Source organism: Eleutherodactylus coqui, chromosome 5 (genome assembly GCF_035609145.1).
Source record: "Eleutherodactylus coqui strain aEleCoq1 chromosome 5, aEleCoq1.hap1, whole genome shotgun sequence".
In the NCBI taxonomy this organism is placed as follows: Eukaryota; Metazoa; Chordata; class Amphibia; order Anura; family Eleutherodactylidae; genus Eleutherodactylus; species Eleutherodactylus coqui.
Genome location: NC_089841.1, coordinates 263,585,189 through 263,597,443, shown reverse-complemented (window position 1 = coordinate 263,597,443; position 12,255 = coordinate 263,585,189). Strand labels below are relative to the sequence as shown.

Sequence of the window (12,255 nt, the reverse complement as noted above, 5' to 3'; positions counted from 1 at the left end):
ATTTTTAGTTTTTGACTTCAGTTTCTCAGTTTTGAAGATGGAACAGAGAAATGGAAAGCCCCGATGAAGCCTAATCATCAATATAAAAGGGGCCTTATCTGTGACACTTTCATACATTTTGCAGTATTTTGCCAGTTTAATACGGTCACCCCCCCATGTACCCTCACTCACTTTCCCATTTCACAACCCAAAACTACTGACACTTTTCACTCCCTTCTCAGACCAAAACTGCAGCCCCCCGTGATGGATCTTGGTGCTGAAGAGCTGCCTGCTTACTTCAAAAAGAAAATAAACCCCATCCGTCAAGACATAACCTCCCAATCCCAGACTAGCCCTGACCCTAGTCTCATCAATACTGCATCTAGCTCCTGCTTACTGCCTGTACTCAGACCAACAACAGAGGAAGAAGTCTCCAGATTACTCTTCTCTGTTTGCACCACCACTTGCGCTAGCGAACCTCTTCCCTCACACCTCTTCCGGTCCCTCTCCCGGATGTCATTACCCACCTCACCACCATAATCAACCTCTCTTTGACAACATGCTATCATATCCTCACTGCTAAAGAAACTGACTCTTGACCCAACTGATGCTACCAACTACCGATCCATCTCAAATCTCCCCTTCATCTCCAAACTATTAGAACGCCTGATTTGCTCTCGCTTCTGCCCTCTACACTCGACAGAAACCGCCCTTACAAGTGTCAAATAACCTTGATGGCCAAATCAAGGGGCAATTACTCCCTACTGATCCTCCTCGACCTCGCCGCAGCATTTCGAACTGTTGATCACAAACTTCTCCTCAGTATGCTTCGCTCCATTGAACTAAAGAAGACTGCTCTCTCCTGGTTCTCCTCCGACCTATCTGACTGCTCATTCAGTGTCTCCTTTGCTGGCTCCCTCATCTCAATCCACCTCCCAGCCGGCGCCCTCCACTCTGCTAAAGAAGTCCGATTAAGTGCCCCCTTCATTCGAACTCTTCTTTCCCGCCTCTCCAAACTTTGGGGAAAGCCTGGATAGTTTTGGGTAACGAATTTCAGTCCTCTGGAGCATGCTACCCAAAACTATCCTGGCACTTCCTGACACGCAAGACTCTTTAGGGAGGCATACCATATCTTCTAAACCCAACACCTCTGTACGCTGCCTGATAACATGCTCCCTTTCCCACCGACTGCAATCCCTGCTAGCCGTAATCAACCGTCCCCGGCAGTCATACCGATTCAGCCACTATACGGCTTACGTTTTTGCATTGTCTATGTGTACAGCATCCCTCACTCTCCACCTCCCCATACCACGCACATCTCCAGCCCATTTACCTTCTGGATCACCCCGTTATTTGTAGTATATAAGGTCACTGGAGCCCCTCACTTCTACTGTTTTTCCATCAATCGATTTACTAGATGTAACTGGGATTTTTATCTCTGGTTTTTGTATCTGTTCTCCCCTTTTTTGTAAGCGCTACGGAATATGTTGTTGCTATATAAATAATAATTATTATTATTACATTATACTTTATGAGCAATCAAACGATCGACAGTTAAAGTCCGCCCCCCCCCCCTTTTTTTTAAATTTTTTTTTTTTTTTTTTTAGTTTTATCAGTAAAGTATGCGGTACATTAAGTGGTACAATAAAAATACAACTTTTTTTGAAATTGAGGGAAAACAAAACAAAACAAAAAAAAAATAGAACCATGCTTAGGCAACTAAAGAGAGGCCAAATATTGCTGCCATATTAAAACCCAGCATTGGTGGCTCCTACATAAATGTATGTGCTGTGCCGGTATTAATGTGTTTATGTCCATTTGACTCCCGGGTATGTCAGCCTCTGCCTAACAATTAGCGAATACCTTCCAATCCAGTATTTCTTGTATTTCCCTATTCCCCTCTGCATTTAACCCTTTACATAATGGTCTTGTGTTCTAATGCTGTATACCAGCACTACACATACTCCTAGTTTGCAATGTGCAGCGGGAATGTGGTTTAATACGGCCATAGGAATAATACGCAGGCATACGCAAAAATACACGATTACATGCAGGGGATAAGATTCGACACACTGGGATATGCAGATAATTACATGCAGTGGTTTTCACATACGCCCGTGGATATGAGACCCAAAGGGAATGTGTTGGCTGGAGATAGATAATCTCTCAATCACATTTTTTTTTTTTTTTTTTACCACCTAGGTTAATACCAGGTCTGGTTTTATCCCTGGTCGGCAAGCTACTGATCAGATAAGACGGGCAATTGATATTGTCTGGTGGCTTCGGTCTGGCTGGGATGGGGATGAAACTAGGAAAGGGCTTCTCCTTAGCCTTGACTTGCAAAAGGCTTTTTACTCAGTCTCCTGGCAATATGTATTCTTTATTCTTAAGGAAATGGGATTTGGACAAGGTTTGATTCAGGCTCTATTCCTTCCCCTCTGCATTAGTTCGGACCCGAGGCTTTGAGTCTAACACAATAGCCATTGAAAGGGGGACTAGACAGGGCTGCCCCCTATCGCCTCTTCTTTTTGCACTGGCAATTGAGCCCCTGGCATCTATGCTCGGAGGAAATGTGAATGTCATGGGTATCCACATTGGGGGACAGGAACATAAATGTACTCTTCTATGCAGATGATGTGATGTTTGTTTCTTCTCTCCTCACTTCTCTCCCTAACATATATCAGATTCTGGATACATTTGGAACGATATCAGACCTCAGAGTCAATGATACTAAATCGTTGGCTCTGAATTTAAATTTATCTCCCCCTGTGCTTAAACTCCTGAAACTTAATTTTAACTTTTAATGGGTCACGAAGAGCCTTCCTTATTTAGGTATATATCTTACAAACTCTTTTGAGATCCTATACCAAGCCAACTATCTCACCTTTAATTGTGAATTTAGAGCAAGACCTGAATACTTGGGCATCATACAATTTATCCTGGCTGTGTAGAATCCATTCTATCAAAATGTCATGGCTTCTAAAAATTCTATATCTCTTCCGTGCTTTGCTCATTTCTATCCCGGCTGTAGACTTGAAAAGTTTACAGCCAAAACTTTTTGGGTTTCATTCGGTCTAACAAATCTAGAGGTATTCAGCAGTTTACCCTATATGCGCCTCGGAACAAGGGAGGCTTGGGGGTCCCCATATCCTAAAATATCATGCAGCCCAATTAGCTCCATCTTCTCCCATCATTATAAACCACTTTGGGTGTTAATTGAGGCACAGGCAGTCTTTCCCCTACCACTCGAAGAAATCTTTTGGCATAGGACGGGACATAAAAATACAATCCTGAATCCCACCCTTTCTTCCTCCCTGGCTCTCTGGGATAGACTCTCTAAAAGATCTAAACTGATATCTAGGCACCTCCCCATATCCAGTATCTTTGGTAATCCCACCTTTCCCCCCGGGTATGAACAAAAAGGAGTTTGCATGGTGGCTAGAGGGGGACCTCACCAGAATAGTGGATTTTGTGGATAGACTTGGCTTCAGACAGTTTTAAGTTTTTCTGGGTTGTTCACTCTGTTCCAGGCTCGGAAATGTTTCGTCTTCACCAAATTAAACACTTTGTTTTAGCGTTTACAGAGAATAGATGAGATCTTTCCGAACTAACTAGATTTGAGAGCCTGTGCAACTCAAACGCCAGGGATCCTGGGAAAATCGCCAAATTGTATTCCCACTTTACAACACCCACAGATAAACTCCAATATATGAGGAGATCGGAGGAAGAGCAGGGCGAGGAATTGCCCATCTCGGACTGGCGTACAATAGCCATTTCAACCGCAAAGCTTTCTATTAATGTAGCAATAACAGAGGCGGGCTATAACATTTTAATGCGTTGGTCTATGGTTCCGAGACGACTGGCCAGTATGTCCCCTGGGATGTCAGGTTTATGCTTTAGGGGATGTGGAGGTGAGGGTTCCTTCCTACACATTTGGTGGGATTGCCATAGGCTTCGTAGGTTCTGGATCCAGGTATATACAAACCTGTCACTACAAAAATCACCCTGGGAAGCTCTACTAGATAAACGAATTCCTAACATTAAACACACTCACAAATGGAGATCCTATTGCTTCCTAGCTGCACGGATCGCAGTCGCCGGCTCCTGGTGGTAACCCTCAGTTAGTATTGACTTTGTGAAAACGAAATTATCTTGCATCATGGTCAATGAGAAGCTGGCAGCTATTATGGATGTACGGAAAAACGTGGTTGTCCTGGTACCATTATTCGCGGACTATGCGCCTATGGAACCCAACTCCAGAGCTTTGACCCTTGGAGGGCAGTCTAGCTTACCTTCATGCATTTCCTCTACTCCCCCAACAGATTTCTGAGGAGCATGGTTCCAGCCAGGCTAATAGAATAAATTCATTTTTTTATTTCATTTTCATGTTCCCCCACATAAGCCATATTACAGCCATCCCTTTTTTCCCTTATGTGTTCTCGCACTCGTTACACTCATTTATGGTTCTCTATTGTTTATACTGATTAATCTGATTAGGAGTTGCAGTAATTGAAGAAATGAAAATTAGCACTTTTATTTTACAGAAATTATATCTGGCAATGTAACTTCTGATTTATCTGTTCAGTCGACTTGCCGCTGGACTTCACACATGACTGGAATGTTGTAATTAGAGATGAGCGAGCATACTCGTCCGAGCTTGATGCTCGTTCGAGTATTAGGGTGCTCGAGATGCTCGTTACAGCCGGCTCCATTGAAAGCAATGGGCTGCCGGCGAGCGCGGGATGAATTTTCGGGAAGGGCTTAAAAATATAAGCCCTTACCTGAAAATCATCCTAAAATGTGTAAAAAGTAAAAAAAAAATATACTCGCCTTGTCCCGGCAGAACGATGTTAGCCCATGGAATTCAATGGAGCCGGCAATACAGCCGGCTCCATTGAAAGCAATGGGCTGCCGGCGATAGCACAATGAATTTTCGGGAAGGGCTTAAATATATAAGCCCTTCCCTGCAGTTCATCCAGAAATGTGTAAAAATAAAAAAAATATATATACTCACCTGGTCTCGGCAGACGGAGTTCAGCTGCGGCCAGCTGGCAGTTCTCCTGAACTGCTCTGAACAGCTGTGAGTAGTATTTAAAATCCCCGGCTGCTTAAAAGGGTTGTCCCGCGCCGAAACGTTTTTTTTTTTCAACACCCCCCCCACCCCCCCGTTCGGCGCGAGACAACCCCGATGCAGGGACCTAAAGAAAGCTTACCGGAGCGCTTACCTTAATCCCCGCGCTCCGGTGACTTCTATACTTACCGGTGAAGATGGCCGCCGGGATCCTCTTCCTCCGTGGACCGCAGCTCTTCTGTGCGGTCCATTGCCGATTCCAGCCTCCTGATTGGCTGGAATCGGCACGTGACGGGGCGGAGCTACACGGAGCCCCATAGAGAACAGGAGAAGACCTGGACTGCGCAAGCGCGGCTAATTTGGCCATCGGAGGGTGAAAATTAGTCGGCTCCATGGGAACGAGGACGCTAGCAACGGAGCAGGTAAGTAAAAAACTTTTTATAACTTCTGTATGGCTCATAATTAATGCACAATGTACATTACAAAGTGCATTAATATGGCCATACAGAAGTGTATAGACCCACTTGCTGCCGCGGGACAACCCCTTTAATGAGCTGCCTCTGATTGGTCACAGCCTGACCAATCAGAGGCAGATCTCACTCACACCCATTCATGAATTCATGAATGGGTGAGTGAATGCTGCCTCTGATTGGCTCAGCGCAGCTCTCAGCTCAATGACAGCAGTTCAGCACCACAGTGCAGGGGACAGCAGGAGAAGACAGGGCTGTGCCCTGGCAGCTGAAGGGAGGTGAGTATCTTTTTTTTTTTTTTGTTGTTGTTTTTTAAATCAATTTTAATTCATTTCCAGGGAATGGCTTATATGTAAAGCCCTTCCCTGAAAAAGAATTCAGGTGTGCCAGCGGACCATTGTCTTCAATAGAGTCGCCGGCAGCAGCAGCGGCTCCATTAAAGAGAGTGCCTGCATTTTTATTCTTTTTTACACTAAAATCTTTCCTTTTCAGGTAAGGGCTTATATTTTTAAGCCCTTCCCGAAAATTCATCCCGCGCTCGCCGGCAGCCCATTGCTTTCAATGGAGCCGGCTGTATTGCCGGCTCCATTGAATTCAATGGGCTAACATCGTTCTTCTCTGCCACAGCTGTAACAGCTGTGGCAGAGGAGAACGATCTTAATGCTGGCAGTGGGGGGGGGGGGGGGGCTCACTCTTGCCACTATTGTGGCTTAATAGTGAGACCTCGGAGCCCGAAATGCAGCCCTGCATGTTGCTCCTCGCCTGCCCTATCCATTTCTGTGTTTTTTACATGACTTTGGTGATTTGCTAAGATTTTCACAAATGAAGACCTTAGCGGAGCACCAGTCATATACAAAAATGCTCAAGTCGCCCATTGACTTCAATGGGGTTCGTTACCTGAAACGAACTCTCGAGCATCACTGAAAGTTCGACTGGAGTAACGAGCACCCGAGCATTTTGGTGCTCGCTCATCTCTAGTTGTAATTCTAGATTGATATCTTTTGGATCATCCTAAAACCAATAAATATTTAGTTAAATCCATATTCCGCAAGCGAATGAAAAATCGCAGCATGCTGTAGTGTACTGTGGAATCTGACCGCCTTCATTGAGGTGTCCTGACTTGTGGCCCATGTGTAATGTTAGTTGCGTATGGGTTGTGCTTACGGGAAATACAACCAAAAAAAAAAAAAAAACAACCTGTATTGCGCATAACCACCTGCAAGGCCCTGCGGTCATCTGCAGTACAGTCCAGGGAGGCACACAGCGTTCCTCGTTCCTGATGCAAGATTATTGCTGGGACGACTGGCAGGTAACGAGTCGTCCCGTGTAAAAGGGCCCAAACTGAGCAAAACCAGATGGGTTCATTTTGTAGTTGTGCCTTCACCAGACGGGAAGATCAGGGTGTTGGCTAACACATTGGGCCACCAGGACAACCCAATGATGAAGCTAATGTAGAAGTGTGAAGTCATGTGCTAAGCGTTAGACTCCATTAACTGCACAGTATGATACGGCTTGCTTTTGGAGGATTATTCATCATTTAATATGACCTAAGCATGACCGGGCAGCGAGTCAGTCTGGCAGGATGTCTCTGATATGATGTATCCCAAAAATGATTTCCTGATGCTTGCAGAGAATGTGCTTTCCAAGATCCTAATGGCTCTAGTGCTGCAGCGTGGAGGAGGCTATTCCTCACTTCATGTAAAACAAAAGCATTTTGGCAGGAAGAAAACGGAATAAAGTTCCCCATTACCCTAGACGGTTCTGTCTTATATCACTCTGCACTCTTTTCTTGACATGTTTTAACATTGACAACTGGGGGGGGGCTGCATAGCTCTACTCGATCCTAGGAGCAGCCTGTCTGATCAGAGAGATGTGTGGAGGGGAAATAGAGCGAACGAGGGTAGACAGAAGGGCTGCGCCCGCAGAGCTCTGCGGCCCGGCCGGCTGACTTTGACACCGTGACAGTTCCTCTAAGCCTGCATTCACACAGGACGGATTTGCTGCAGTTTTGCTGCGGTTTGCCGTTGCATATCCGCACTGCGGAAAAACCGCTGCGTTTGCAGTGCAAATGTGTTTGAGCAAAAATCTGTTATCACAGGACGGATTTTTTCCGTAGTGCGGAAATGCAGCTGCGGCGCGTTTTTTTCAAGACACAGCATGTCAATTCTTTTGACTTTTCCGCAGCGCTTTTTTTTTTTTGTCCATAGACCCCTATGGACGCAGCAAAATCCGCTGCAAAAGTAAAAAAGCGCCGCGGAAAAAACCGCTTGTGGATTTTTCACGCGGAAAATAAGCAAGACAAAGATAACCTTTGAAGCAGTTCTGCGGCAAAACTGCAACAAATCCGCCCGGTGTGAACCCAGCCTAACCGTATCCTACACAAGTTTACAGATTTCTGTCTCTATAGTTGAGCTCAAAAGAAGCTGCCCAGTATTTCTCAAGGACCGTATCGCTCACCCCAGAATTGGCCAGTGAAGGTATGGAGAACTTCCATTAAAGGGGTTGTCCCGCGCCGAAACGGGTTTTTTTTTTTTTTTCAAACCCCCCCCCCCCTTCGGCGCGAGACAACCCCGATGCAGGGGTTAAAAAAGAACACCGCACAGCGCTTACCTGAATCCCCGTGCTTCGGTGACTTCTTACTTACCTGCTGAAGATGGCCGCCGGGATCTTCTCCCTCGGTGGACCGCAGGGCTTCTGTGCGGTCCATTGCCGATTCCAGCCTCCTGATTGGCTGGAATCGGCACACGTGACGGGGCGGAGCTACGAGGAGCAGCTCTCTGGCACGAGCGGCCCCATTCAGAAGGGAGAAGACCGGACTGCGCAAGCGCGTCAAAGCAGAACGGCAAGTGTAACTTTGGGGAAGACCAGTGCCCACACGGACATCATCCTCACACTTCATGGTGTCATTTTTTTTAAACTTTGTTCCCTGATTCTTGTGCTTAATTCTCGCCATATCCTACTGGAACAGCCATGTTTTATTAAAACTCATTTGCTAAAATGAGAGTAGATAAGACAAGGGAGAAGGTCAGTGCTGGGAGCCATTCTTGGCTTTGTTTAAAATGGGCAGCCAAATACCCCCCTCCCGAATCATTCCACATTTCATAGATCATGACTCATTGCTTTAGGCCCAATGTCCCCGTCGGATTTGATACCGCATGCAAGAGCCCACAGAGGAATCCGACCCTGCCCGCAGCCAAGAACGCTGCTTACCCATCTGGGTCTTCTATTTCTGGTACTGCGGATGTGTGCAGAAGTGCCGGCCGGTGCAGTGGAGGTTTTGTGGTTTTTTTTAAACTCTTGTTTTTCCTGAAATTGCTGCGTCTTCTCTGCTTGTCAAATGAGATTCTGAGCAATTGCAGTAAATCTCTCATTCTTGTTTAGTATCCCTACTGGATACAGGCTGGACTAGATGGACAATGTCTTCATTCGGCCTTACATACTATGTTACTGACAAGCAGAGAAGATACAGCAACTTCAGAAGCAGCTGCTCACCACGCCAGTGATCCCTCCCACACCCAGCAGAGCAGAGAGAAAAGTAACACTGAGCGTGTGTGACCACCTTAGAACATTGACTTGGACACAAAATGACACCAGCAGGTGGCCCAAAGAAAACAACCCACTGCAAGGAAGAAGGAAAAAAAAAACTGCTTCAGCCGTGTGTAAACTGTGCTCAAATAATGACTATTATCCTCCAGCACTTAAAAAATAATGTGCAGGTTCTTTTATTTGCAGATTTAAAATGTCAGTCATATTGACTAAGAACCCAGAGTGAGAGGCTTGATGCGTGTAAGTGTTCCTTTTTCTGACATCTGCTCCTAAAGGTTGGCTTTTATTTCTACATTATTAAAAACCCAAGTTTTTTAAAAATATTTTCTCAAGTGCTGCAGGACCCTCTTTAGCCAGCAGGGGGTGCTATTCAAATATCAGCAGTCTTGAAAAAAAATGTAAGAATACAAACATTTCAAATAAGTATAAATGCAAAAACTGTTTATGGGCTGGATTTAACTATAGTTCTATTATGGCTCAATGCTTGTGTTGAATGTTAACTCTTTAAACACAGGTCTATGTCCTAATTATGGTTATGGATACTTTTAGTGTACTTTTTTTTCCCCGCAGCACTTTTCGCCAAGTACTCTTTAAATATTTTCTATATCACGCTGGTAACTGTTGCATTTCGCCATTGATGGTCACCATGAAAAGTCTTAGACTCTGTAGCTGAAGAAGGAGTTCTTATACTTGGGGCTGCGATATGATTATAGTGTACTGACTGCCTATTTTTAAAGTGATCCATTAAATGGCCATGTTGGCTTTTTCCGCCTTGTACAGTTTCATTATTTCTGTAGATGTAATTATTTTTTCTATAAAATTCCCCCATCGGGTAGGATTTGTGATAAATCCTGTTACCTAAGGCTCTGCTAACCTCTGTGTTTGGAGATCCTATTCTCCTGTTCTCATATGGGAAAGAAAAAGAAAAATAAATGCTATTAAATTTAGTGGGGATTTAATGACTTTGTCTCGGCTAGTTTCCTTTCATCCAGGTTTACATGTATTTCACAGAAATGTATGGAAAAAAACTCTGAAAACCCCTTTTTTTTTTTTTTTTTTTTTTTTTTTTTTTCTTGCATTGTTGCCAGATGCAAATGGAAAGCTTTCCGCTTATATCAATTATTTGTTATGTTCAATGTAATATTTTTTTTTTACTCTAAAGCATACATAACCGTGATAATTACCCCTCACTCTGTGATGGCTATCGCCCCAACTCGCTAATTAATAATCATATTAAATTGTTCTCTAAAATGATAGCTTTAAAGAGGTTGTCCCGCGCCGAAACGTGTTTTTTTTTTTTTCTTCAATAGCCCCCCTGTTCGGCGCGAGACAAACCCGATGCAGGCATAAAAAAAACAAACCGTCCAGTACTTACCCGAATCCCCGCGCTCCGGCGACTTCTGACTTACCTTGTGAAGATGGCCGCCGGGATCTTCACCCTCGGTGGACCGCAGGTCTTCTGTGCGGTCCATTGCCGATTCCAGCCTCCTGATTGGCTGGAATCGGCACACGTGACGGGGCGGAGCTACGAGGAGCCGCTCTCCGGCACGAGCGGCCCCATTCAGAAGGGAGAAGACCGGACTGCGCAAGCGCGTCTAATCGGGCGATTAGACGCTGAAGATTAGGCGGCACCATGGAGACGGGGACGCTAGCAACGGAGCAGGTAAGTGAATAACTTCTGTATGGCTCATAATTAATGCACAATGTACATTACAAAGTGCATTAATATGGCCATACAGAAGTGTATAACCCCACTTTGTTTCGCGGGACAACCCCTTTAAGGATAAACTCACTTATGCCTTCTCACATTGATGGGGAACAAGTCGGAATTGTTTTTGGAAGGGATAATACTATTAGGGCAATGTCACTGATCACAAGGTCTCACACGTCAGGAGACCGTCTGTGCCTAATCTCTATCGATGCAGAGAAGGCATTTGACAGTTAAGTGGGAATTCATGGAGGCGACACTAAAAAAAATAATTAACCAAGTTGTCAAATCTGGGCCCCAGGCCTATATCTTTATATGACAGCGCAGGTGCAAGCGAATGGACAACTATCTTGCCACTTTCAAGTTCAAAATGGAACCCAACAGGGTTGCCCCCTCTTCACCTATTTGTACCTATTGGTGATGGAGTTCCTCCTGTGGTTCCCTGGAAATAAAACACTGTCTTATATTAATGTTTGCCCCAAAAAGGGCACAGTGTCTTATTTTCGGTGGGGGGGGGGGGGGGGGTTATACTCGCCTGGTCCGCGGCGTCCTGATGCCTCCCAATGGTCCTCAGAGGTGCTGCGTTGAACTGCATCCTCTTTGTCTCACAGCTGAGGTTGTCCTAGTGACGGGGCTTTGAATACCCCGCCTCCAGCAAAGCAAGTGCTGTGATTGGCTCATCAAGCGCGAGCAGCCAATCACAGCCATTCAGTGATGTCATTCACTGGCTGTGATTGGCTCATCGAGCGCTGGCTGTGATTGCCTGCTGGCGCTGGATAAACCAATCGCAGCGCTCACTTTGCTTTAGGCGGGGTATTCAAAGCAGCAGAAGCTGATCTAGCAGACGGAGAACACTCAGCAGTTTCCCGCAGCGCTGCCGTAGACCGTCGGGACGCCGTGGACCAGGTGAGTATTGATTTGATTTTTTTTTTTGTGTGTGTGTGTTTGGGTTCTTGCAGAACCACGTCAATAAAATACTTGGGGATTCAACTCTCCGCTGACCCTAAACGAGCCTTTGAATTAAACTATACGCCCTTCATCCTCTTCCTGGAGACAGAGTTGAAGAACTGACAAAACCTACCGCTATCACGCTTTGGTAGGTTTAATATATCAAAAATGGATATCGTACCAAAAATTCTCTGTTTTTCAAACTGTCCACTGGGATATACCAAGATACTATTTTGCGAAGCTGGTGGCTGAATTAATTTTTTTGGTTTGTTTGTTTGTTTTTTTGCATATTTTTTTCAAAGATATTTACATTTTTTAACATTAATTTTCTGCCGCCATCTTCTGAGCGCAATGACTTTTTAAACATTTTTCCGTTGACCTAGTTGTGCGAGGGCTCATTCTTTACAGGACATCCTGTAGTTTGCGTTGGTGCAGTTTTGAAATCCATACAGAGCATTTAGACAAGCAGATCACCGCTGAGCATCTCTGACTTCTCGCTCAGCGCTTCACATGCTATGTGACTGGAACTCATT

At 45.1% G+C, this 12,255-nt stretch overlaps 1 protein-coding gene across 7 annotated transcripts in view; it reads left to right on the top strand.

The window, feature by feature from the left end:
• MYO9B (myosin IXB) overlaps positions 1-12,255 on the top strand; it is a 160,798-nt gene that overhangs the window by 28,046 nt on the left and 120,497 nt on the right. The gene's annotated exons all lie outside the window — the stretch shown is intronic.